Genomic DNA, 6,921 nt, shown 5'->3' with positions numbered 1-6,921 from the left:
TGGGTACCCAAAGTGTCCTATATACCCCCCCACTTTCCCCTTTCCTCTTCTCATGTGGGATTACTCCCATGACACATGGAAACTTCCTCAAGCTTCCCAACATCCCCAAAAATTTACAGCTTCTCCCAAAGCATAAGAGGACTTCTCGGACAATTTTTCCCGAGGCATAACTTGCTACTCTAGTCATCGAATGATGCACCGTAACACACGGCTCGAAGACCATCACCTCCTCTATCTCCAAAAATGTCAAACTTCAGCATTCTAATATTAGACCCCCAAGTTGGCCCAGTTGCCCTTGTCGCATGCACCCACAATCACCTTCTAAGTTGAGATATTAAAAACCATGTTTTGGAGTCTTGAACAACCCAAAACATCAGCATTCATACTTGGAAAAATCACACCTTTGTACTTGGATTTTTACAAGGCCACTTCTAAAACTTGCAAGGGTATGTACACATATATACATGCGGCTAGTGGGCAAGCTTTTTGGCATGACTTAGTGACTTCATGCTTATCCAAAAAATGTCTGACATAGCTTGCCAATCACCCCCCCCCCCCCCCCCCCCCCCCCCTGCATGCTTGATCATTCATGACAAGCACACGTTCCTAGGGTGAACAACTACTGCATCTCATCCCCAGAAACCTCACCTACATTCTCAGATTCCACATTGTCTTCCTCTATTGATAGCATCTCATCTATCACAATTGTCATCAAACGTGCCAAGTATTTCTTCAGTCTATTACCATTAACATGATATTTATGTTGTGCACCACTCAAATCAGCCAACTGATATGTGCCATTATCAAATTTCTTCACAACAGTAAAAGGACCTTCCCATTTGACTTAAAACTTCTTTTGAAAGGTATTGTCCAACTTACTATCGTATCGCAATACCAAATCTCCCTTTTTTATTTTTCTTATCCTCCACGCATTCATTGGCTTTTAGCTGGGCTTTCTTTGACACTTCCTGATAGTAGCCCAAAGCTAAAACTCTGTCAAATTGTAAACATTGTAAATCCAATAGTCTTCTCTGCCAAGCATATGTTTGCTCTTCATCTCCCAATGACAATAACTTGAGTGCAGGAATCTCCACTTCAATTTGCAATAAACTTCCCAAGTGATAAGGAGAAAATCTTGTGCTCGTTTTGATAGCAGTCATGTTCGCCCATAATGCACCTGCAACTCTGAATCCCAAGTCTTCTCATGTGTCTGGGTCATCTTTGTAAAGATCTTTACCAACTCTCCATTAAATCTCTCATTGAAACCATTGTATTGTGGATAATAAGAAAAATTGTACCTATATTGTATATTGAGTTTTTTGCATAAGAAAGCAAACAGCTCTCCTCTAAAAATCCTGGTCCTCTATCAAAGTAGCTCTTGGGGCACACCAAATTTGCAACATATATGCTCATAAACCAATTTCCCCATCTCCTTACTGGTAATTTATTTGACAGCCTTGGCTTCTGCCTATCATGACAAATAATCTACTTCTGTCAAAATGTAAGCATTTCTTTTGCTAGGCATAGGTAGGGTCCAATAGCATCAAGACCCAATTTTTCAAACACATCAAAAGCTAGAATTGTTTGTCGCAATTCGGGCTTCAAAATTCTCTTTCCCATCTTCTGGCAAGGCAAACACGACTTGCACCAATGATTCACATCCCGATGAATGCTTGGCCATACATAGCCTTCTTGCAAAATTTTATGTAACATGGTCTTCATGGCAAAATGATCTCCACAAGATCCCTCATGATTTTCTTCCAAAATCTTGTAAATTTCCTCTTTCCAGGACACACAACTCAAAACCAAATCACTTCCTTTCATGTAAAGCACATCATCAAGCATTTTGTATTTCCTAGCTTTTCTTATAAACGCATACTTTTGGGAAGATAGTAAATTTTCAGATATGACACCTGTCAACAGAAAATCCATCTCCTTTGATAACACTTACCTCTCATGATATAAAGGAGAATTTTCCTTCAACACAAACACACAAGTGATCATTTCTTGGGCAACATCATGAGCTTCTTCATTTTGAGACCTCCCAATATGCTGCAAACTCCATGCTTCGAACTTTTTGAGCAACGATCTCACCTTAAAGCATAAATTTTGTAGTTTAGGATTCTTATTCTTCCATACTCCAAATACTTGCTTCACGACCAACAAGGCATGTCCTTTGATCTGTAAGCGTCTAATTCCCAACTGTAAGTAAATGTGAAAACCACCTTCAAGGGCCATGTACTCTGCTTCATTGTTACTCCTTGCATCAAGTTTCAACCCTTGTTTTCTTACAAGCTTCCCTTGTGCATCATATATGACAATGCCTCTTGAAGCAGCACCATGACTTCTTCTATAAGAACCATCAAAGTATAATAGTGAAGCACCCGAGATGGCAAGAGTCTCGATTTTCTTCTTTCGCACTACTTCCTCTTTAACCAAAACAAGAGTATCTTTATAAGTGAGTAAATCTGTCAGGGTAGCTCGAGTACTCTCTTCCACCAAAAAGGTGAATTGAAACTCTTGAAGTTCAATAACCCATCTCACCACTGTTTTTTATATATTTGAATTATTGAACAGTTGGAGAAGCAATGAATAACTGGTGAGAAAGGTGAATGACTAGCCGGCATAACATGAAAGTTTACTATAACCTTTACGTTAAAGACTTCAACTTCCAAATTCTTAATCATCCCCAAACACTTCACTTTGGCATGGTTTGCTAGTCGAATCCGAAACCTAGAGCTTTCCCATGTAATGAGACCCAGTCTCTCGACACATGACTGTCTGATCACACAAAAATTGAGCACCAACATCAATCTAGGCCTCTCCCATGCCCATACCTTTCTGCCAAGCGTTCACCAGAGAACAAATGTCGGATAACTCTTCCACAGCCAACACTTTGACTTGTCCATGCTTTGGCTCTTTTGTTGATTCCCTGATGTAATGGAATTTGCCTATTCAATTTGAGAGTAGCGGAATTTAATGAGAGTACTTTCAAGAACTGATTTTGTGAGCATAGCGGGTAGATATAATTGAAGATAGCAACATAATTATAGCAATTAGTTAACTTGGCATGGACAATACTTTTGCAAGAGAGAGAATTTAGAGAACATGACAACAGTTGAGGACCGGATTTATGTGGAGCCGGTCCCCCCTCCAATAGGCATTTGTATTATGATTTCTCGAGGATTTACAAGTGGAATAGTGCGACCACGCTCACTAGCATCTATATACATGTTCTTTCCCCTGTAGGTGAAGTAAATTCTCCTTTCAGGGAACTTCATGTTGGCAGCCATGCGATCAAACCATGGTGCCCCTAGGATAACATCCTGATGTTGGAGAGGAGAGATGAAGAAGTCTTCTTTGTCGACATAGCTTTGGACATGAAGCCTCAACTTCCCAATCAAGGGAGTAACGGAGGCTTGTTGTCCCTTGAAAGCTGCATCAGCTGTTACTATATCTCCCATCTCAAAAGCTTGAATGCCCAACTTGGTGGCCAACTCTATTGATATGAAGTTGAGAGTAGAGCCAGGGTCAAACAAGATGAAGGCATCATGCTCTCTTACCTTTCCCCAAGCATAGGAGAGTGATGATCCTTTGCAATGAGCATTCTCTTTTGGAGCTTCGATGGTGGAAGCCCTAGGAGTCTCATTGCGAGTATTCTTCTTGGGGTAAGAACGATAGCCATGTCCTTGCTCCCCACACTTGAAACATTTATGGTCCTTGCAAAAAGCTTCAAGCTCTTCAGGAGAGAGTTTGTTTTTACCTTTGTAAACTCCCTTCTCCTTGGACCGATTTTTGTTGTTGTTATTGTTGTTGTTGGAAGTGCCTTGGGAATTATTTTGTGCATTGGATTTCCCCTTTGCATCATTTTTATCTTTGTTTTCCATGGGCTTGACATTACGTCTAGCCCCTTGATGGAAATTGATGCGTGAAGAAACCATGGTGTGATGGATTACTTCAGTAATAGTACCAGGCCGTTGAGAGTTGATGTATTCGGCCATCTCTTCAGGTAATCCCGCACAGAATTGCTGTCTTTGCTCGGCAAAGTCTATCTTTTGAAAGACAGTAGCTTTGAGATGTAAATCCCAAAACTTGTCTACATACTTGTTGATAGACTCATGAGAGAGAAGCTTCAAGCCGCTCCATTCAGTAAGAACTTTATCTTTAGTATCGCTTGGAAGAAATTGCTTCATGATGGAAACTCGTAGAGTTTTTATGTCTTTGGGGCTTCTCCATTGCCACGAAGGCTAGCCCACCATTGACGAGCTGATTTTTGGAAGTGCATAGCTACATGGCGTAGCTTGGAGGACTCTGTGAAGCCCTTGTCCCCAAAGGCCGCATCAAATTGCTGGATGAAGGCCAACACTTTGTCGGTAGCACCAAAGGTGCCATCGTAGGTGAGAAAAGAGATACTCTTTCCTCCCTCCTTGAACTTCTTTAGCTTTTGTGACCTTCGCCATGCAGGAAATGATTTGCGATGTCCTCCCATCTTGTATTCTCTAGGAGAATAGCCATAACTTTCATCGGAAGAGGAGGAAGGTGAAGAAGAAGGAGAAGAGGGTGACCTCTTCCTAGCCCTTTTCTTCCTTTGTTTCCTCTCTTGCCTTTCAGAGTGATGAGGAGAAGGACTATAGGTTGCTCTTTTCCTCTTGGGAGGAGTAGGCGATCGTCTAGACCGCCGTCTTCGTGGAGACACCTCTTCAAAAGAACTTAGACTTTCATTGCTTTCTTTCTCTTTGGATTCCTCCTCTCGAATGCGAGAGAGTCTTCTTTTGGGGGTCTCTTCAAGAGGCCTCCTAAGCTCTCTCTCCTCTGGGAGAGGAAGGGAAATTCCATAAGCACGAAGGTGATGAGTAACTTCGGCTTGCAAAGCAGGGTTGCCCATAGCTTGCTGCAACCTAGCGACGAGATAATTCACAAACATGAGAGCATCATCATTAGCACCTTCATGTGCAAAATCAAAGCTATCAATGTTCATTCTACTCTCTTGATTATTGTCAGCCATGTTAACAAAATTTATGTTTATACTTAGTGTATGCTTTGGCAGTTCAAAACCTTAGTTTCCACTCCTCTTAGCCTTTGAAAATCGGCTCTTAAGTATCTACACCCACGGCTCAAAGTGGTTAATTATAGAGAGTAGAGGAGTAGGTCTAACATAGCAGAGTTGCCAAGGGCTAGCTCCTTTCGGACTTCTTATGGCTCAATAATGGTAAAGCCGTAGGCAAGTCTAAAAAGACTCCATTATTAAGTCCAAAGCCCCCGAGGTGTGCGCCATCCCTCACATAGTGGAATAAACAAAACCGATATTAGATCCCAGTTCCACTTACTCTATTATAATTAACAACATCAACCATTTATAGGCTACTTAAGGACGTCTCTTCTTAAGCAAGAAAAGAGAAACCAAATGCTCTGATACCAATGTAATGGAATTTGCCTATTCAATTTGAGAGTAGCGGAATTTAATGAGAGTACTTTCAAGAAATGCTTTTGTGAGCATGGCGGGTAGACATAATTGAAGATAGCAACATAATTATAGCAATTAGTTAACTTGGCATGGACAATACTTTTGCAAGAGAGAGAATTTAGAGAACATGACAACAGTTGAGGACCGGATTTATGTGGAGCCGGTCCCCCCTCCAATATGCATTTGTATTATGATTTCTCCCATAAAGAGAGACTTGTTACAATACATTCTTTGTGTTCCTTGTGACCTAGGTGAAGCAATGAAGATGGAAAGCTTCATGCATCACCATCATAACATAACCTAAACTTGAAGAAAGCTTTAACTATACCAAGCCTCAGTCCCAAGACCTCAAACACCTTCGAAGGTGGAGAGAGCTAGCAGGGAATGAGGGTAGGGAAGAGGAAGAAGAAACATTTCATACGAGAAAGAGCTAGTTCCTCACTTATCATAACTCTTGTGCTAGCATACATAATAGCATAGTAATGAAGAAGAAATAGATGGCAAGCTCAAGCATTGAAGCATGGCTCTTGGATGGATTTGCACTCCATAGCCAAGGGTGTTGGTGTAGGCTCTCAACCTCTACTTGCTTGGAGAAGGAGAGGGAGCTCTTGCACTTTGCATAGTACACAACGAGAGTGTTTGTGAGTGTGTGTGGGTGAGTATACCCCCTAAGCACCCCCCCTAGCTTGCTTGGGTCGACCCCCCCTTGTAGCTCATGCTTGAAGCTCATTGGACCCCTCCAGGCCTAGCCAATCACAAGCAGGAGCCATTACAAGCAACATGGGTAGCCTTGGGACAAGTGTCCCCCTTTCCCCTTTGAGAGAGAGGACTTGATAAATGCAAAATCAATTAATTAAATATCCTAAATTATCATTGGACCCCTTGGGTGGCCAACCAATAGGCTTCAGGCACACCATGAGGGCAACATGGGGAGGAACTTGACAAGTGTCCTTGCTGCCTCTTCAAGCTAGGGCTTCCCTTGTGTGTGTGTGTGTGTGTGTGTGTGTGTGTGTGTGTGTGTGTGTGTGTGTGTGTGTGTGTGTGTGTGTGTGTGTGTGTGTGTGTGTGTGTGTGTTCTCTCTCATCCCCCCCCCCCCTTGTAGGCTCGCCCCCCTCCTTGTAGGGATATTTTTGACTTTGGATGAGCAAGCCCCTTAGTCATCAAGCATGACTAAGCACTTGAAGTAGGGGGTGTTCCCACAAGCATCTCAGGCAAGCTTCTCAAGGCACCTCAAGCACCTTAATCATGCACCAAGTCAAGCACCTCAAGCATGGAGCCAGTCAAGCACCTCAAGCATCTTAATCAAGCACCTCAAGCATGACAAGCACCTCAAGCAGGACAAGCACCTCAAGCACGACAAGCACCTCGAGCTTGGGCCGGGTTCCCACCTCAAGCTCAGCCCTAGCTTACCTAAGGTCAAAGGACTTTTACACACATTATTGGAGGTCTTCAATGA

This window comes from Adiantum capillus-veneris, chromosome 21 (assembly GCF_014529385.1).
Source record: "Adiantum capillus-veneris isolate H3 chromosome 21, ASM1452938v2, whole genome shotgun sequence".
NCBI lineage: Eukaryota > Viridiplantae > Streptophyta > Polypodiopsida > Polypodiales > Pteridaceae > Adiantum > Adiantum capillus-veneris.
This window is presented reverse-complemented; position numbering follows the sequence as displayed.